The sequence below is a fragment of the Lepus europaeus genome, chromosome 9 (assembly GCF_033115175.1).
Source record: "Lepus europaeus isolate LE1 chromosome 9, mLepTim1.pri, whole genome shotgun sequence".
In the NCBI taxonomy this organism is placed as follows: Eukaryota; Metazoa; Chordata; class Mammalia; order Lagomorpha; family Leporidae; genus Lepus; species Lepus europaeus.
In genome coordinates, this window is record NC_084835.1 from 22,776,220 (window position 1) to 22,797,332 (window position 21,113).

Sequence of the window (21,113 nt, forward strand, 5' to 3'; positions counted from 1 at the left end):
ATAAGTGAGGCAAAAAAACATTTTATTTGAAAAGAAGTACTATGGGCCATCAAAGTGCATCAGTTTAAAAGAAGGGCCCCTAAAGAGAGTCCTACTCTCCAGTGTTAAGAGAAGCAAAGTTGAAAACTCATGCACACTGTACAGATGGAGTCTCTTGCTTAGCAACTCTAATGTTGTCCACCAAACACCCGGCCTGTAATAGTTAGAGCATGACAACTGTTCACTCTAAATCCATGTGCTCAGCTTGGATTCAGGATTGATTTATAAAAATAGCTGCTGCTGCTCTTTGAATCTCTCTGCGCTGATGACTGGGCAGTGCTACCCTATAGGCCGAGAGCAGAGCAGCTGTATTTCCCTCGCCACACCCATCTCTCTGCCTACCCAGCCAAGCTGCCGGCGCCCCCCTCCCATCTCTGCAGCATACTATTCTCCCTCCTCCAGGGCTGAGTGCGCAAATTGCAAGCACAAATATCCCCTGATGCAATGCCACAACCATCCCTGGGAAAGAGCAGTGGCAGTTGCCAAAAGTCCAGCGCAGGGAAATGGGCGGGAGACACACACAGAGGGAGCAGGAGACGCTGCAATGCTATGCAGCCAGGCAGAGACTCGAGAGGCCCTGGGGAGCAGTACTGTAACTGGACCACAGGAGGGAAAGGAGAAAAGGGGGTTTCCAGCAGAAAGCTGGGTAACACTAACCTTCCCGAGGAGCACATGCTCCGGGCCGGGCTGCGTCCTACAACACAAACTCAAGGGTAACCACTGCCTCCTCCCAAAGCAGTGAGTACGTTTAATTTACATACTCCTGAAGGTAAGCGAAACCCCTCAAAACGGCCCAAAATTTCACTTAAGCTCAGGCAACACACCGCAGAGGAACCCGTCCCATGTGCGAAATCACAACCTCTGCTCCGGGCACTGTTTCCAACGGTCCCTGTGCCTTTTCTCCCGCTCTACCCTTAAGAAGACCCCATCACACTCCCCCAGCCAGACACACTCCTGGGTCGCCAAAACGCGCCAGCGCCCAAGCACGCAGACAGAGCCCGGGCTCAGGCCCGATTCTCCAGACCACCCCTCAGCCCCACCCAGAACCCCTACGGGGCACCCACACTAGGGCTCTCCTCAGTACCACCTCACTGACGCCCCCCACCAGGGCTTCAGGACGCGCCCCTGGGTTCGCCTACAGCACCCCCCCAAGCCCCACCCAGGGCCCCAGGCGGCAGCCGACCCTCGCTCCCGGGCTCCGCTCCATCCTGAGCCCGAGCCACGCCGCTCCGCCCCACCGCGCCAGACCTCTGAGGACGGACCCCCTCAGCCCGCCTCGCCCACGGCGCCCCCAGATCGCGCCTGGAAGGCTCCGAAGGCCACTCCCGCAGGCCCCCAGCCCGCCCCCTCCCGCGGCCACCCCCGCGTCCCGCTGACGGGCGGCCACCGCCCTTCGGCGCCTCGAGCGGGCCCTGAGGGGTCCCGAGCGGCCGCGGGGCGAGGCTCGGGCCGTCCCCGGTCAGCGGGGAAGCCGCCCCTTCCAGGGGGCCGCGCCCGCGGCTGCACTCACCCGCCACCGCCTAGCAGGAGCTGGAGCCGGAGGGAGCCGGGAGAGGGCCGGGAGGAGCCGGGAACAGTCGGGAGGAGCCGGCAGGCAGCGAGCGAGCCCGAGGGGCGGGGCACAGGGAGGCGGCCGCTTCCTCGTCGCCCTCTTGAGGGCCGGCGCGAGGGCGGGGCGCCGCCACCGCCTACCCAGAGGGCCCTGCCGCCTCGCCCAATCAGTGTGGCGAGAGGGCGGGCAGAGGGCCGCGATGGGCCAATGGGAACCGGCCTCGCCCCCTCGACCTCTCCGTGGAAGCGGCGCGAGCGGCGGGCGGTTGGGGGCGAGGTGCGCATAGGGGCTCCAGGCTGCCCCCTCCCGCCCACGAACGCCCTGGTTGACCCGCGGCCCCGGGCGACCGCCTTTGCGGTTCTGTGCTGAGCGCCGCTTCCTTATAGAGCTTGGGCGCCTGGAGCGGGGAGGATGTGAGAGTTAGGGCGCTGGCGGCCTGGGCCCGGGGCTCCCTGGGCCCGCCGGCGTGTATGCTCTGTGATGTAACCCGGGAGGGGCGCGAGGCGGGCCTAGGGGCGGAGCCGCTGGTGAGTGGGAGGACCCCGGAGTGGGGCCAGAGGACGCGACCGGGGACCCCTACAGGGCCCCGCCGCCTCGAGCCGTGGTGGCTGGTGAGCTCTTGGTACGTGGCCGGTGCAAACTGAAATGTGCTGTAAATGGAGAATACACATCGAGTTGCTGAGACTTAGTACAAAAAAAAAATGTGAAATGCCTCTTTCACGGTTTTTTTTTTTCTGAATACAATTGAGTTGATTAGAAATTGATTACAATTGAGAGTGTATTTGATTGTATAAAAAATTAATTTCATGTTTCTTTTAACCTTTTTTATGGATGATTTATTTGTATTGAGAGTATTGAAAGGCAGACTGAAAGAGAGGAAGAAACAGATCTTCCATCTGCTGGTTCACTCCCCAAACGGCCTCTATGGTCCAGGCTGGACCAGGTGGAACCCAAGAGCCTGGAACTCCATCCAGGTCTCCCACGTATATGGCAGGGACCCAAGCACTTGAGCCATCTTCTGCTTTTCCAGGCACTAGCAGGGAGCCAGATGGGAAGTCAAACAGCAGGGGACCTGAAACGTGGGTTATGTGGAAGGCTGGAGTCATAGGCGGTAAATTAACCTTCTGCTCCACAACACTGGCTCCCTCTTTTAATTTTAAAATGTGGCTGCCAAATAACTTAACATTGCTGTTCGGCTCACATATTTCAGCTGGACAGCGCTGGTTCAGGATTATATTAGTGTCACCTAACATCTATTGAATGTTACTATGTTCTGGGCACTCTTGAAAATATGTGACGGGGCTGGCGCTATGGTGTAGTAGGGTGAGCCTCTGCCTGCAACGTCAATATCCCACGTGGAAGACCCAGAAGCTCCTGACTCCTGGCCCAGCTCCCATGGTTGTGGCCATACGGGGAATGAACCACTGGATAGAAGATCTCTTGGTCTCTCCCACCACCACCCCACCCCCAGTCTCTAACTGAATTTCAAATAAATTTAAAAAAAAAAAAAAAAGGAAAGAAAAGTCCCGGGTTGGAGGTCCAGTTCTGCTGCTTTCCACCTGGATATCCTTGGGGCAGTTAAGTTTCTGTTGTCTCAGTTTTGAAAATGAGATAACAGTTGCCAGCCTCTCACACTCCCTAATCAGATGACCTAGAGGCAGCTTACTTCCAGGTAAAGTGGACTCTGGACCCAGAGCCTAGTATGCAAATCTGGGCACTGCTACTTTTGCAAGTTATGTGAGTTTGCAGGAGATACTTAATCTCTATCTCAGTTGCAACTGTAAATGCAGGTAAAATGGCACCAGCCTCATTAGAGTTGTTATATAGATATAATTGAAAATATGTGTAAAGTGCTTGATGCCCAGCACTTAACAAGCACTTACATTGTTTACTATTAAAATCACAGGGACTGTAAGGTGTTAAGAGCTTAGACAAATGTGAAATAATTAAGAGACAGGTGGGGCTGGTGTTGTGGCACATAGGTTATGCTGCCACTTAGTACCTCAATGATGGTATCCCATATCAGAGCACATTTCAAGTCTCAATACTCTACTTCTGATCCAGCTCCCTGCTAATGTGCCTGGGAAAGCAGCAAAGATGGTCCAAGCACTTGGGCCTCTGGCACCCACGTTGCAAAACCAGATGGTTGTTCCTGGCTCCTGGCTTTGTCCTAGTCCAGCCCCTGCCATTGTGGCCAATTGGGGAGCAATCCAGTTGGTGGGCGAGTTACCTCTCTGTCACTCTGTTCTTCAAGATAACTAGATTATTTTAAAAATTTTAAGTGATAACTGGAAAATATACATAAGTGAAACTGTGAACTTGAAGCCCTGGAAAGGACTTTGGGATGATCCCAGAGAACTGAAATGATTAAGTTGTTTAATTAGCCAAGGATCTTGGGTGCAAACTCAGAGCTTCTCCTCTCGAACACTTAGCCAGACTCCAAAGGAAGTGAGGAGAAACGCCATCATCATTTATGAGACAGACACTGAGTACCTCACATCCAGAAGGGCCACACAGTGAGTTAGACACTTGTACAAAGATACATAAAATTTATTTCCTTTTCTGGTAAAATTAATGTAACTTCAAAGTCCCAGATTTTGTCTAATCATGAACTTAACTGTTGTAGGAAAACACAGGTACAAGCTAAAAAGTTTCTTTGACCCTTCTTCCTGCCACCTGGAGTAGCCAGCCTCAAGTCCTATACTAGACCTAGTGAATAGAATTGGCTTTGAGCTCCTTGGTAGTCACATGGTTAAGAAAACTCGAGAGTTACTGAAGCCTGCGCTCCTTCATTAAGCTAACAGAGTCCAAGTTATGCGCACCCAGCTACAGACCTCAATTATCGAATCTTTTCTCCCCGCAGGCCTCTTAGCTTCTCCTGCCTCAGAAGCATCTCCATCAATACCAGCGCTGTCCTGCTTCAGTCCCTCTTCCCTACTGCCACAACTTCTATTTTGTTTTGTATTCTATTATTTTTATTTATTTGAAATTCAGACACACACAGAGATACCAATCGAGACCAACAGACAAGAAGTCATGTCCATTGGTTCATTCCCCAAATGCCAGCAAACAGCCAGGCACTTGAGCCAGCACGTACCTGAGTACTGCCTCCCAGGGAGCTGGATTGGGAGCAGAAATAGGCCTTGAACCTGGGCATTCTGATATGGAGTGTGGGCATCCCAGGTGGCATCTTAACCACTGCGCCAAATACCCACACCTGCTACAGCTTCTTCCAAGCCCTCTCCTGGCCCTACTTTAATCCAAGCTTTATAACCCTCTGCACCAACCCCCTCACATTCACACATACCCTCTTTTTCCCCCTCTATGCCAAATGCCCTCTGCTTTATTACTTTTTTCCTCTTTTCTTTTTTTTTTTTTTTATAAATTCTTATTTAAAATTTAAGGGGCAGGGTTTGCGGTGCAATAGGTTAGGCCACCACTTGGAGTGCCTGCATCCATGTGGCAGTGCTGGTTCAAGTTCTGACTGTTCCACTGGCAATCCAGCTTCCTGCTAATTCACCCTAGGCAGAGGATGATGACTCAAGTGATTGGACCCCTACCACCCGCATGAGAGACTCTGATGGAGTTCTAGGTTCCTGGCTTAAGCCTGGCCCAGCCCTGGCTATTGCAACCTTTTGGGAGAGCGAACCAGCAAATGGAAGATTCATTCTCATTCTCTCTCTCTCTCTATCCCTTTCAAGAAGATGGAGGGGCGGGGGGAGACAAACTTAGCTGCCTTTCCTCCACCTGTCTGGAATGTGGATACAACACCTAGAGGTAAACCAGCCATCTTGAGACAATGAGGACCAAAACCTCAGACTGAGGGTGAGAAGTAGGAACATAGAAGACACTAGCACCCTAACAGCCTTTAGCAGCTACACTAATTTTTGACCACCAGAAAATGAGAAAAGTAAACCACCATTTCTAAACACCATCATCAGTCAATTAACTCCTATTGGTGTGAATCTATCATTTTACAGCTAAATGCATCCCTAACTGATCCGTGGAGTAAAAACCCAGAACTACAAGTTGAAGAACACCATTACAGTCCCGGCTCAGCCAGGAACAAGCTGTGTGGCCTTGAGTAGCCATTCTCATCTCTGGGTCTCAGGTTCCTCCTCTCTATCAGGGGAAGTAGAGCGAGATGGTCTCTTCCATCGCTTGCGTTCTGTGGCCTCGTCATGTTCTTGCTGTATGTTCTTGCTAGATGTAAAGAGGTCCTTCCTTTCCCTTAAGATAAAAACTATTTTGAGGGTTCACTAAGTATTCCTTTGTTCTTGTGACGTCAGGACAAGGGCCTGTCCCCTTTGTGTGGTGAATGTGGTGCATGTGAAGAAACACGCACCTGTCGGCCATTCCCTGAACATAAAGTGACCCTGCCTAGGTCCTTGTTCTCTTTCTTTGGTTAAACTCCTTTACCTACTCCTGGAGAGAACACAAGGCAGGAGCACTCTGCCCACCTCTCTCCCTAAACCTGCTAGATGGTTTCTCCTCTTGGGGCCTAAAATGAAGAGTTTGTGAAATGAGGGGGTTGCAGACCCCTAAAGGGCCCTTCAAGCCCTGGTATTCCAAGGTTGGTGCCCAGCTCCTGAGGTCCAGTTTGTGCTGCAAGAGCATTTGGCCTCTTGCTAAGTGCTTTGCTCTCTGATGTGCCAGGTTAGACTCTCAAGAACTCTGAGATAGGCTGGGCTCCTCTTCTCACCCTCATTCTGAATTTGAGGAAATAAACTCAGGGATGTAGATTGGTGCACTCGAGATCACACAGCTAGGGGCTGACACTGTGTAGTGGGTTAAGCTTCCACACAAACCGCCAGCATCCCATATGGGTGCCAGTTGGATTCCCGGCTGCTCCACTTCTCATCCAGCTCCCTGCTAATGGCCTAGGAAAAGCAGCAGAGGACAGCCTAAACGCTTGGGTCCTTGCCACTCACGTGGGTGACCCGGAAGAGGCTCAGCCTGGCCCAGCTCCTGACGTTTCAGCCATGTGAGGAGTGAAGTAGTGGATGGAAGAGCTTTCTCTCTCTCTCCCCCTCTCGTTTTCTGTAATTCTTGCAAATAAATTTTAAAAAAAAATTAAAAAGATCACACAGCTAGTAAGTAGGGGATCTGCTGCTGGAGAACACCCCCCTTTGACTCCTCACCCAGTGCTCCTTCCGCCAGACTTTGATTCTGTTCCTCACTCTTTCCTTTTCCTCCTCAGGATCCATTTTCAGGCTATAAATCTTAAGTGCTCTCAGATGTAACCCCAAATTGTTCACAGTGATACCTCCAGTCCTGACAACTGGCATGCTCAGCAAGTACCCCGATTTCTGCCAATTCTTTATTTTCCATTCAGAACCTCCTTCCCCAATAAAACCTTATGGTTCCTTCTCAACTTTGATTCTAAGGGTCACACCCCATCCGGGTCTCCATTTGTGCATCTGGAACCAGAATCCAGCCCTTCCTACATCACTGTACTTAAGATAGCGCTCATCTGGGGAGTAATAGCTTCTCCATCTCACTCTTAGCTCATGTAGCCTCTGAGGCCAACAAACATATGAGTCATGGCCAGAGCTGGCATGAGCTGAAAGACCCTTGGAGACTGTCCAGTCCAGAAGCCAAGCAGAAATTATAAATGAGCAAGGTCATTAGTCATGACCTAAAAGGGTAGGGAGTGGCTGTGAGCAGCACAAAGGCACACACCCTGACTCCAGCAAGCTGCTGCCAGATGCTAGGAATGTGGGTCCGGTTGGTCAGAGAAGATACAGCCCAACTTGTATGTGTGAAATACCCTGATTGCTGGTGTCAGTGATGAACATTTTTAAAAAACACCATATAGGCAAGGGGTGGACTTTTGGCCCAGCAGTCAAGATGCCACTTGGGACACCCTGCATCCCATATTGGAGGGCCTTGTTCCAGTTTAGGTTCCTGCATTACAGATGCAGCGTCTGCTAATGCAGACCGTGGGAGGTAGCAGATGATGGCTCAAGTACATGGACCCCTGCCACCCACATGTGAGACCCAGATGCAGTTCCAGGACCCAAGCTAAAGTCTGATCCAGCCCTGGCTATTGCAAGCATCTAGGGAGGGAACTGGTAGATAGAAACTCTCTCTTTCACTCTCATAGTCTCTTTGCTTTCCAAATAAAGTGAAAATCAATAGATACAATTTTTTTTTTAAAATAAGTAAATAAGGGCCGGCGCCGTGGCTCAACAGGCTAATCCTCCGCCTTGCGGCGCCGGCACACCAGGTTCTAGTCCTGGTCGGGGCACCGATCCTGTCCCGGTTGCCCCTCTTCCAGGCCAGCTCTCTGCTGTGGCCAGGGAGTGCAGTGGAGGATGGCCCAAGTCCTTGGGCTCTGCACCCCATGGGAGACCAGGAGAAGCACCTGGCTCCTGCCATCGGAACAGCGCGGTGCGCCGGCGGCAGCGCGCTACCACGGCGGCCATTGGAGGGTGAACCAACGGCAAAAGGAAGACCTTTCTCTCTGACTCTCTCTCACTGTCCACTCTGCCTGTCAAAAATAAAAAATAAAAAATAAATAAAAAATAAGTAAATAAGAAATGCTGTATAAGCCAAGAGATCTGTGTGGCAGGGGCTCTTGCTTTTTTTTTTTTTTTTTTAAGATTTATTTATTTATTTGAAAGGTGCAATTATGAAGAGAGAGAGAGAGAGAGGTAGAGGCAGAGAGAGAAGTCTTCCATCTGCTGGTTCACTCCCCAAATGGCCACAATGGCCAGGGCTGGGCCAGGCCAGAACTAGGAGCCAGGAGCTCCATCTGGGCCTCTCAGATGGGTGCAGAGGTATAAGTACTTGGGCTATCCTCCACTGATTTTCCAAGCACATTAGCAGGGAGCTGGATCAGAAATGGAGCAGCTGGGATTCAAATTGCCACCTACATGAGATGCCAGCACTGCAGACAGAGGCTTAACCCACTATGCCACAGCGCTAGTCCCAGGGGCTCTTGTTTTGCCAATTCACAACCTCTGCTCTGTTTCCTGCCTCCCCCTCCCCCTACCCCATCCTGTTTAAGAGGCCACTATGAGGTCGGCACCATGGCTCAATAGGCTAATCCTCCACCTAGCGGCGCTGGCACACCGGGTTCTAGTCCTGGTCGGGGCGCTAGATTCTGTCCCGGTTGCCCCTCTTCCAGGCCAGCTCTCTGCTATGGCCCAGGAAGGCAGTGGAGCATGGCCCAAGTGCTTGGGCCCTGCACCTCATGGGAGACCAAGAGAAGCACCTGGCTCCTGCCTTTGGATCAGTGCGATGCACCGGCTGTGGCGGCCATTGTAGGATGAACCAACGGAAAAGGAAGACCTTTCTCTCTGTCTTTCTCTCTCACTGTCCACCCTGCCTGTCAAAAAAATAAAAATTAAAAAATGGAATAAAAAAAAAAAAAGAGGCCACTATGAGGTGGCAGAGCTGCAAAGAGGAGGGAGCCTGGACCCAAACCTTGGACCTCTGTTGAGAGCTCACCATAGGCCACTCAAAAGCTGGAAAGTACATCTGGCCAACTCAGCAAGGTGCTGGTGTGAGTCTGCACGTAGGGAAGATTTTCCTGAAAGGAGACAAAGGTAAAGGGATGATTTTTCAAGATGCTTGCCTTAGAGGCCAGAACTGTGGCATAGTGGGTAAAGCCATCACCTGCAGTAGGGCATCCCATATGGGCATCAATTCCAGGAAGATGGCCTAAGTCCTTGGCCCCGTGCTCCCACATGGGAGACGCAGAAGAAGCTCCTGGCTCCTGGCTTCGGCCTGGCCCAGCCCTGGCTGTTGTGGCCATTTGGGGAGTAAACCAACAGATGGATGATTTCTCTCTTTGTCTTTCCTTCCATCCCTCTATATAACTCTGACTTTTAAATAAATAGATAAATTTTTTTAAAAGATGTTTTATTTATTGAGAGGTAGAGTTACAGACAGTGAGAGGGAGAGACAGAGAGAAAGGTCTTCCTTCTGTTAGTTCACTCCCCAATTGGCCGCGCAACAGCCGGAGCTGCACCCATCCGAAGCCAGGAGCCAGGAGCTTCTTCCCAGTCTCCCATGTGGGTGAAGGGGCCCAAGGTATTGGGCCATCTTCTACTGCTTTCCCAGGCCACAACAGAGAGATGAATTGGAAGAGGAGCAGCCAGGACTAGAACCGGCACCCATATGAGATGCCGGCATTGCAGGTGGAGGATTAACCTACTGTGCCACGACGCCAGCCCCAATAGATAACTCTTAAAAAAGAAAAACAAAACAAAAAAAGCTTGCCTTAACTACTTGGCAATGCTCCTGTCACTGAGCTTGAAATCAAGCATTTGGCAGATTGGCAAACTAACTTACATTTAGGAAGGAGTAGCATGTGCTCATGCAATTCCTGTGGGCACAGTCCACACTAAGTCAATTAGGATTCAGGGAACTCTGTAAGGGAGAGCAGTTTTTAAATGTTTTGTTTGGAAACAAAGTCAAACTTATCTAGAAGTTACAAGAATTAAAGTATGTAGAATACCCATACATTCCTTGCCAAGAGTCACTGATTTTTAATATTTTGCCCACTTCCTTAATAATGGGATATTTATATATATATATATATACACACAAATAATTTTTTTAATCTTTTTTTTTTTTTTATTTTTTGACAGGCAGAATGGACAGTGAGAGAGAGAGACAGAGAGAAAGGTCTTCCTTTTTGCCATTGGTTCATCCTCCAATGGCCGCCACGGCTGGTGCGCTGTGGTGGGCTCATCACGCTGATCCGAAGCCAAGAGCCAGGTGTTTCCCCTGGTCTCCTATGCGGGTGCAGGGCCCAAGGACTTGGGCCATCCTCCACTGCCTTCCCGGGCCATAGCAGAGAGCTGGCCTGGAAGAGGGGCAACCGGGACAGAATCCGGTGCCCTGACCGGGACTAGAACCCAGTGTGCTGGCGCTGCAAGGTGGAGGCTTAGCCTATTGAGCCACGGCGCCGGCCACAAATAATGTTTTGAAGCTTGTTGAGTGTAGCTCACATACATTATGGGTTTTTACCCACCACTAAATACATCAGTTTGTCTCCCTTAATTTGGGAGTGCCAGTTCCAGGCCTGGCTGCTCCACTTCCAACCCAGCTCCCTGCTAATGCTCCTGGGAAATCAACAGAGGAGGAGTCAAGTGCTTGGGCCCCTTCAATCCAAATGGGAGACTGGGATGGAGCCCCAGGCTCCTGGCTTCAGCCTAGCCTAGCCCCAATCATCATCGTCATTTGGGGAGTGAACCAGAGGATGGAAGATCTCTCTGTGTGTGTCTCTTTCTCTCTTTGTCACTCTGCCTTTCTAATAAAATAAATCTTTAAAAAGTATTTTTAAAAATATGGGGCTGGCCAGCGCCGTGGCTTAACAGGCTAATCCTCCGCCTTGCAGTACCGGCACACCGGGTTCTAGTCCTGGTCGGGGCGCCGGATTCTATCCCGGTTGCCCCTCTTCCAGTCCAGCTCTCTGCTATGGCCTGGGAAGGCAGTGGAGGATGGCCCAAGTCCTTGGGCCCTGCACCCGCATGGGAGACCAGGAGAAGCACCTGGCTCCTGCCTTTGGATCAGCGCGATGCGCCGGCCACAGCGTCCATTGGAGGGTAAACCGATGGCAAAAAGGAAGACCTTTCTCTGTCTCTCTCTCTCTCACTATCCACTCTGCCTGTCAGGAAAAAAAAAAATATATGGGGCTGGAGTTGTGGCATAGTGGGTAAAGCTGCTGCCTGTGATGCCAGCATTCCATAACAGCACTGGTTCATGTCCTGACTGATCCACTTCAGATCCAGCTCCCTGCTAATGCACTGGGGAAGCAGTGGAGGATGGCCCAAGTACTTGGGGCCCCTGTACTCACGTGGGAAACCCAGTTGAAGCTTCTGGTTCCTGGCTCAGCCTGGCCCAGCCCTGGCTCTTGCAGCCATTTGTGGTACAAACCAGCAGGTGAAAGATTGCTCTCTCTTTCTCTCGCTCTCTCTCTTTCCCTCTCCCTCTTTGTAAATCTGCCTTGCAAATAAGTACATCTTTTTAAAAATCTGCCTAATCTGAGCTTATTCTCTTCTTCTTCTTTTTTAAAGACATTTATTTATTTGAAAGTCACAGTTACAAAGACAAAGGAGAGACACAGAGAAAGTGAGAGAGAAAAAGAGAGAGATTCTGTCTGCTGGTTCACTCCCCAGATGGCCACAATGGACAGAGTGGGGCCAGGCCAAAGTCAGAAGCTAGGAGCTTCTTCTAGGTCACCCACGTGGATGGCAGGAGCCCCAACATTGGGCTATCTTCTGCTTTTCCCAGGTCATTAGCAGGGAGCTGGATCATAAGTAGAGCAGCCAAGACATGAACTGGCACCCATATGGGATGCTGGTGTTTCAGGCAGTGACTTTACCCACTACACCACAACACCGGCCCCTATTTTAAGTTTTTTTGTATTTAGGAATTTTTTTTAAAAAGATTTATTTATTTATTTGAAAGTCAGAGTTTCACAGAGAGAGAAGGAGAGGTAGAGAGAGAGAGAGAGAGAGAGAGAGGTCTGGTCTTCCAACTGCTGGTTCACTCTGTGAGAGAAAGAGAGAGAGAGAGAGAGAGAGAGATGTCTTCCATCCACTAGTTCACACCCTAATTGGCCACAATGGCCAGAGCTGCACCGATCCAAAGCCAGGAACCAGGAGCTTCTTCTGTGTCTCCCACACAGGTGCAGGGGTCTAAGGATTTGGGCCATCTTCCACTGCTTTCCCAGGCCATAGCAGAGAGCTGGATCAGAAGCCAGGACTTGAACCAGCACCCATATGGGATGCCAGCACCACAGGCCATGGCTTTACCCGCTGTGCCACACCGCAAGCCCCTGATAATTTTTTAGAAAGATTTTATTGATTTATTTGAGAAGCAGAATTACAGATAGAGAGAGGAAGAGACCGAGAGAAAGGTATTCCATCCACTGGCTCACTCCCCAAATACTGCAATGGCTGGAGCTGGGCCATTCCAAAGCAAGGAGCCAGGAGCTTCTTCCAGGACTCCCATTCAAGCACTTGGGCCATCCTCTGCTGTCTTCCCAAGGCATTAACAGAGAGCTGGATCAGAAGAGGAGCAGGGGCTGGCGCTGTAGCTCAGCAAGTTAAGCTGTCATCTGCAGTGCTGACATCCCATATGGGCGCTGGTTTGAGTCTCAGTTGCTCTACTTCCAGTCCGTCTTTCTGCTATGGCCTGGGAAAGCAGTGGGGGATGACCCAAGTGTTTCGGTCCCTGTACCCACATGGGAGACCTGGAAGAAGCTCCTGGCTTCTGATTTCAAATCAGCCTAGCTCCTGCCATTGTAGCCATCTGTAGGGCAACAGGTGGATGGAAGACCTCTCTCTCTCTCCCTCTCTCTGTCTGTAACTCTGCCTCTCAAATAAGTTTTTAAAAATCTTTTAAAAAATTAATTGAAGAAAAAAAAAAAAAAGGAGCAGCTGGGACACAAACTGGCACCCATAGGGGATGCTGGCACCACAGGCAGAGGCCTAACCTACTATGCCACAGCGCCGGTTCTAATATTTCTTTGATTAACATATAATATTTGCATCTTATGGAGTATCATGCAATATTTCAAATAATGGATATAGTTTAAACTTATCAAATCAGGCAATCAGCTATTCCCTGACCTTTTGTCTGGGATCTATCAGCTCCTCTATCTCAGTTCTTTCTATAATATATAATACATATTGGAGGCAGGAACTTGGCCTAGCAGTTAAGACACCTGCATCCCTATCAGGGTGCCTGGGTTTGATTTTTGGCACCAGCTCCTGACTCTAGTTTCCTGCTGAAGCAGACTCTGGTAGGCAGCAGTGATGGCCCAAGTGATTGGGTTCCTGCCACCCACATAGGAGACCTGGATTGGGTTCTCAATTCCTGGTTCCACACCAGAAACACTACAGGCATTTAGGGGAGCAAACCAATAGATGAAATCGCTCTCTTCTTCTCAAATAAATTAGAAATACTTTCAATATACATTAAATGGACCCCACTGTGCTGTGTAACACTAGAACCAATTACATCTACCAGACTGTGTTTGGTGCCCCTTCATCCATTCTTCTCTAAATGTGATAGAGAACTAAAGGAGATAGCCTGCCTTCCTAAGCCCTGGAGAGCAGATAATGAAGAACTTGGGACAGTCACAAAAAGGGTTCCAACCAAAGGAGCTGAGACATGTCGTGATGTAAACCAGCAGAGGGGAACACCCACGGGCTTCACAAACAACCTCAGCTCCAAATTCCATCTTCCCCTTGCCTGCTGTGTGACCAGCAACAGCTCACCTAGCTTCCCCTGGCCTCTGTTCCCTACCTTGTAATACAGGAGGAGTCTTAGCTTAGAGGCTCATTGGGAAGATTAAGGGAAACAACGCTTGTATTTTGCCAGGCCCATAGTGTGTTAGATGAGAGTGCCTATTTATAGATAATGGGAAGATTATGCTATGTTTGAATTATGTTTTGTTGCAACAAGTGTTCACTCAGAACCTACTCTGCACCAAGGCACTGTGCTTAGAGGAGACAAAATCAGTCAGTCTTCAAAAATCGCACAATCCAGAGGAAGAAAAACACAAATCCAGTTTCACTCCCAGGAATTTACACAAGAGAAATGAAAACAAACATCCACACACAGATTTGTTCAAGAATGTTCATAGCCCTTCTTTCAGAAACTCAGGGAGAGCAAGAAAGAACATTCATAGAGGGGGCCAGCATTGTGGCACAGTGGCTTACACTGCAGCCTGCAGCACTGGCATCCCATATCAAACTGCTGTTTCTAGTCTAGGCTGCTTCACTTCTGCTCCGGCTCCCTGATAATGTGGCTGGGGAAGCAAAGGATCGTGGTCCAGGTGTTTGGGCCTCTTCTAGCCATGCGGGAAACCTGGATGGAGTTCCTGGCTCCTGGCAACAACTTGGCCCAGCCCTAGCTCTTGAGCTCTTGTGGCCATTTGAAAGGAAGATAGAAGATCTGTGTGTGTGTGTATGTGAGAGTGTGTAATTCTGGCTTTCAAATAAATAAATCTTAAAAAGAAAAAGTGCTACTGTATCCCACATCAGAGTGCCTGGGTTCAAGTCCCAGGTCTGCCTCCAATTCCAGCTTCCTGATAATGTGCCTGGGAGGCAATAGATGATGGCTCAAGTACTTGAGTCCCTGATAGCCACATGAGAGACACAGATTGAGTTTCTAGCATCTAGCTTTGGCCTGGCTCAGCCCTGGCTGTTGCAGCCACTGGAGAGTGAACCAACAGATGGGAGATTTCTGTCTCTCTGCTTTCGAATAGAAAATAAATGAAAATTTTAAAAAGGAGCAAACTACTTACTTATCCAACAATATGTCTAAATCTCAAAAACACGCTGAGTGAAAAGCGTGTTTAAACAAGAACACATACTATACATATGATCTCATTTATGTGGAGTTCTACAATAGGAAAAAGAGGAGACAACTATCAGAAGAGATGGAGGCAGGGGAAGGAACATTCTAGAAAGGGGAAGAAGGAACTATCTGGGAGATGATACTCTTCTTTCTGTTGATAGGGGCTGAATTACACAGATGTATGTGCTGCAAGTCAAAATCCAACACACTGGGGCTGGTGCTGTGGCACAGCAGGTTAAGCCACCGCCTGCAATGCTGGCATCCCATATTTTTTTTATTTTTATTTTATTTTTGACAGGCAGAGTGAACAGTGAGAGACAGAGAGAGACAGAGAGAAAGGTCTTCCTTTTCTGTTGGTTCACCCTCCAATGGCCGCTTCGGCCGGCGCACCGCGCTGATCCAAAGGCAGGAGCCAGGTGCTTCTCCTGGTCTCCCATGGGGTGCAGGGCCCAAGCACTTGGGCCATCCTCCACTGCACTTCCTGGCCATAGCAGAGAGCTGGCCTGAAGAGGGGCAACCGGGACAGAATCCAGCGCCCCAACCAGGACTAGAACCCGGTGTGCCGGTGCCGCTAGGCGGAGGATTAGCCTGTTGAGCCACGGTGCCATGGCATCCCATATTAGTGCCAGTTCAAGTCCTGGCTGCCCCACTTCCAGTCCAGCTCCCTGCTAATGTGCCTGGGAAAGCATCGGAAGATGCCTTTCAAATATATAAAATAACTTTTTTTTTTTAATTCAATGCATGTACTCTTTAAGGTTTGTGCATTTCATTTTATATAAATTTCACATCAAAATAGAACTGCAAGTATTAAACTCTGGTTAATGATATATATCTAAAATTATTTATGCTATTGTTGCTGTTTTATATTTATTTATCTATTTACTTATTTGAAAGAGTTATAGAGAGAGAGGTTCACTCCCCAGATGGCCATAATGGCCAGGGCTGGACAAGAGCAAGGTTTCCCACGTGGGTGCTGGGGCCCAAACACTTGGGCCATCTTTCAATGCTTTTCCCAGGCCATTAGCAGGGTGCTGGGTCGGAAATGGAGCAGCGGGATACAAGCCAGCCCCCATATGAGATGCCAACATTGCAGGCTGTGGTTTTACCTGCTACGCCATAACACCAGCCCCTAGGGGGAAGTCTTTTGATGTCAACAATTTACTTTGAAATGTATAAAAAGTCATGTGAATTAACAGACAGGTAGAGACATGGAAAGATGGCTCGCTGTGTGATGTAACAAGTACGTGAGAAGTGTTAGGATAGACACAAAGTGCTCAAGACATGAGTGCTAACTGTGCAATGCTTTCAACTTTGCTCTCTATCTGAAATGTTTCCTAATAAAATGTTGGAAAGGCAAATGGCATTCAAACACAATGCTGTACAGTTCAACTCTGACGTTAATGAATGGTGTGCTAGAGAAATCACCAGCTTGCTGTGGGAGCACAGAAGAGAAAGCGATTCTATCTGCTGGGATGGAGCGTAGTAAGGTCAAGGATGACTCCCAGAGAGGTGCAGACCTAGGAACAGGGCCTGAAAGATAAGCTTTAAAGGCAGAGGAAGTGGCGAAAGTGAGAAAGGGCAACCCATTAGGAAAATGTGCAGCTGTTTGGGAGCAGCAAGTGAGCAGGGGAAACTCTGCGGGGCAGAGTGGAGAAGAGAAGGAGGCTGACAGGCTGAGGGGCGCCTGGGCTGGGACTATGGAACTCTGTGTGTGTGTGTGTGTGTGTGTGTGTGAGAGAGAGAGAGAGAGAGAGAGAGACAGAGACAGAAACAGAGACAGAGAGACAGGGCTTGCTTTGAAAAGCTTCATGTGACAGCGAGAGTAAAGGAAGGAGGGGAAAGAACCGGCAGTGGGGACAACAGAAAGACTGGTGGTCAGTGTCACAAGAGGGTGACTTTTGTGACACAGAAGCGGCCGTGACATGCATGGCCTTTCCAGAGGCGGGGCAGCGAGATCGTTCAGTCTGTTCTAATTCCCACCCTCCAGGGGACTCTGACCTTCCGCAAGCCTTCTTGCTTCCTTTTGAAGCTCTAGGCTGTCCGGATACCTCCCCCGGGGGCCCTCAGCCACCACCCACAGCTGCGGCTCCAGCCTGAGCATGCTGGGAAGGAGCAACGTTGGCTTGCAGTCCTGCTCCTGCCACATTCCTGATGCAAACCCCAGGGTCCTCATCTGGGTGGCTCTCTAGGCTTCCTGCCACTCTCAGGTGTCATTAATCCAGTCTCCTAACCAGCTCCGGTACACTTTCTCACGCGCAATGTTCCTGACCACAGAGAGCCCCACCTCTGTTCTATAGAGCCGCCCTACCTCTTTATTCCCTGGTCAAGGCTGTCATTGCAGGCTCCAGCTCCAGCCCCTGCTGGCCAGATCAGAGTCTCCAACTATCAGGACTGTGTGGCTGAAAGGGCCAAGAATGATTTTCCAGGCCGGCGCTGAGGCTCAATAGGCTAATCCGGCCGGCGCCGTGGCTCAACAGGCTAATCCTCCGCCTTGCGGCGCCGGCACACCGGGTTCTAGTCCCGGTCGGGGCACCGATCCTGTCCCGGTTGCCCCTCTTCCAGGCCAGCTCTCTGCTGTGGCCAGGGAGTGCAGTGGAGGGTGGCCCAAGTGCTTGGGCCCTGCACCCCATGGGAGACCAGGAGAAGCACCTGGCTCCTGCCATCGGATCAGCGCGGTGCGCCGGCCGCAGCGCGCTACCGCGGCGGCCATTGGAGGGTGAACCAACGGCAAAAGGAAGACCTTCCTCTCTGTCTCTCTCTCACTGTCCACTCTGCTTGTCCAAAAAAAAAAAAAAAAAAAAAAAAAAAAAGAAAAAAGAAAAAAGAAAAAAAAAAATAGGCTAATCCTCCGCCTGCAGCGCCGGCACACAGGGTTCTAGTCCCAGTCGGGGCGCTGGATTCTATCCCAGTTGCCCCTCTTCCAGGCCAGCTCTCTCTGCTGTGGCCTGGGAAGGCAGTGGAGGATGGCCCAAGTCCTTGGGCCCTGCACCCCATGGGAGACCAGGAGAAGCACCTGGCTCCTGCCTTTGGATCAGTGCGATGCACCGGCCGTGGCGGCCATTGTAGGATGAACCAACGGAAAAGGAAGACCTTTCTCTCTGTCTTTCTCTCTCACTGTCCACTCTGCCTGTCAAAAAAAAAAAATAAAAAAAGAATGACTTTCCAGTGACTGTTTCCCAGACTGGTCACAGCCTTCCATTGTCCAGAGCCACAGCACCTTGTGTCCCAGGCTCGGGACTCACCCTGCAAGAAAGGCTCCCATTATCTGAATCCCTACTGAGGTCTAGGGAGAGCTCGAAGTTGTTCACATACCATCACCTCTCATTCTCACAATGAGGTTGGTGTTTGTTCACTCTTTGCAGATAAGAAACTGAAAGCTCCAAGAGGCTATGCAGCCTGTTCAAGGTCACACAGTCAGATCCAGGAGAGTTACAACTGCAGTATCAAAAGGACCAGTTACTCAGTGTCCTCTGCACTCAGCACTGACAATCCCCACAGCTAGAGCCCCTGCATGCCCTGCGGCCAGGGGAGCCTGCCCGGATGTCTCAGAGCACAGATGGGAAGATGAGGCAAGGGGGCAGTTTTCATTCGTCTGCTTGGGACAGCAAGAGGAGAAGGCCCAGAGGTAGCATTTGCTGCTTCCTGAGGGACAGCAGGTGTTCCCCAGGCTCTTTCATTTGGTGAACAAATCCTGAAACTGCCATTGTGGCACAGTGGGTTAAGGTGCTGCCTGCAACACCAGCATCCCATTGGAGCACTGGTTCAAGTCCCGGCTGCCCCATGCAGATCTAGCTCTCTGTTAATGAGCCTGGGAAAGCAGCAGCAGATGGCCCTAATGTTTGGGACCCTGCCAACCAGGTGGGAGACCTGGATGAATTTCATGGCTCCTGGCTTGAACTTGGCCCAGCCCGTTTGGGGAGTGAACCAGCGGGTGGAAAACCTCTCATTCTCTCTTTCTCTGCCTTTCACATAAATAAATAAATTGGGACCAGTGCTGTGGCGGAACTGGTTAAGTCAGTGTCTGTAGTGCTGGCATCCCATATGGACCCTGGTTGGAGTCCCAGCTGCTCCACTTCCAATCCAACTCCCTGCTAATGTGCCTGAGAAAGCAGCAGAAGATGGCCCAAGTCCTTGGGCCCTGCACCCACATGGGGGACCAAGAAGAAGCTCCTGACTCCTGGCTTCTGCCTGACCCAGCCCCAGCCATTGCAGCCATTTCCAGGAGTGAACCAGCAGATTGAAGATCTCTTTCTCTGTCTCTCTTTCTGTCTGTCTTTCTCTCTGTAATTCTAAGTTATACATAAATATTTTTAAAAGTAAATAATAAATCATTAAAAAAAAAAGACAAGGCAAGAAATGGCGAGGTGCATGGAGAGTGAGTGTGTTTGGAGAGGAAGAAGAGACCCCAACAGTGTTGAAGGCCCTTTGGTGAGGAGGAAGGGGGATGGGTAAAAAAAACTTCAAACACAGTTCTCTGAAGTTATTAATGAAGAGCTCAGAGACATCGTTGGGGGACCCAGACCCTTCTGAGATGCTATGTGCCAGCAGCAGCGGGGGCATCAGAAGGTCTCTCCAGGTGCAGGTTGACGTGGTATTAGCTGCTGTGGTGGGCAGGGTCCCTCCAGGCTCCCAATGCTCCCAAGGCTCGGTGCAGCCAGCCAGAGCCTAAGCTCCTGTGTGTCCACCCAACTGCACACTAGTGGGCCTAAGAAAAGCTTGGCAGAAGGCAGCTCGATGCCATCCCCAGGAGCTCTTGGGTTACGTGCACGCCTGCCCTGAGCCACTCCCCACCCCTCTGCAGCAGGTAGCACTGAGTAGTATCTTGGTTGATGATTTATTCTACCTTTCCTGCTGCTGCAGCCTCCAGCATGGGAGGACACTGGCCCCTGAGGAGTTCCACAGACCTCTCCAGCTTCCTTCTCTGTGGTGCTGAAAACATGTCTGCAAATCTTTGACACTTTTTCCTTTCCCAGTTGGAGCCCAATTCCCCTCCTTTTGAATACGGCAAGACTTCTGATGTTTAGAATGTGCCAGAAGCAATGCTATCAGACTTTGGCAGCCTGGCTGTCAAAAGGTGCCATTTGGAGAGTGAACCAGCAGATGGAGGACCTTTCTCGCTGTCTCTTCCTCTCACTGTATGTAATTCTACCTCTCAAATAAATAAAATTAAAAAAAAAAAAAGTTAGTGCTTCCTGTTTCCTTTCGCTTGGACAGCTGACTGGAGGGGAAAGCAGTCACTCTGGGAAGAATTGAGAAGCAGTCCTTTGGAGGAGCCCCAGTGGGAGGGCGTGAGGACTACCCCAGTGTCAGCCTTGTGAATGAGCCGCCCTGGAAGGGGATTCCCTGGTTGTGATCAAGCCTTCAGAGGAAGCCACCCAGCAGTCACGCAATTGGGAGTTCTTGAGACTCCAAGCCAGAACCGCCTCTACAAGCCACACCCAGATTCCCCATCTGCAGAAGCTCTAAGCACTGATAAATATTGATTGCTGTGCTCAGCCACTGAGCTTTGAAGCAATTGGTTGTGCAGGAAGATAACTAAAGTATCCTCAGCTGCCTCTCCCAAGCTCCCTGCACTCCAGCCAGCTGCACCATGCACTGTTCAAAACCACACACTTCCTGAGGACCTTCTGCCGGCCAGACAAGCTGGATGCAGCGGTGAGCCTCTACCCCAGCGTAGCCTCACAAGCTAACGGGGTCACACACTTCAAACATTTGCAGATCCTTCTTGGACTCACGCTATGTCCTCCATCCAGGAAATTTGTCCCAGCCTGACCCTTAACATTTTGAATTGGCCTTTCTCTTTCAGCCCTGCACCCAAATGGTGCCACCTCCATGAAGCCTTTTCTGATTGGCCCACTGGAAATTATCTTCCTCATGTCTGAGCTCCTATAATGCTTTATTTCAACCTTAATTTGACCACCTAATATCTTTCCTTCATTATGATTATTTATGTATACAACTCCCTTTTTAGTTGTTGTATGCCCCATGGGATGGATGTCTCATTTCTATCTATGCCTCGCATGACTAGTCTTCAAAGTGCCTTGTGCACAATCAGCACTCAAGAAATATACACTGGGGCATATAGATTTGACCTAGTGGTTCAGACTCCCATGTCCCGTGTCAGTGTGCCTGGGTTTAATTCCCTGCTCTGGCTCCTGATTCCAGCTGCTTGTTGAAGTAGATCCAGGAGCCAGCA

At 50.2% G+C, this 21,113-nt stretch overlaps 1 protein-coding gene across 1 annotated transcript in view; it reads right to left on the reverse strand.

Moving 5' to 3' along the window:
- The window catches only part of MAP4 (microtubule associated protein 4), a 183,612-nt gene extending 181,941 nt beyond the window's left edge, over positions 1 to 1,671 (reverse strand). Inside the window, 1 exon segment of the mRNA XM_062200753.1 lies at positions 1,550 to 1,671. The gene's annotated coding sequence lies outside the window, so the exon portion shown is untranslated.
- Between the last annotated feature and the right edge of the window lie 19,442 nt (positions 1,672 to 21,113).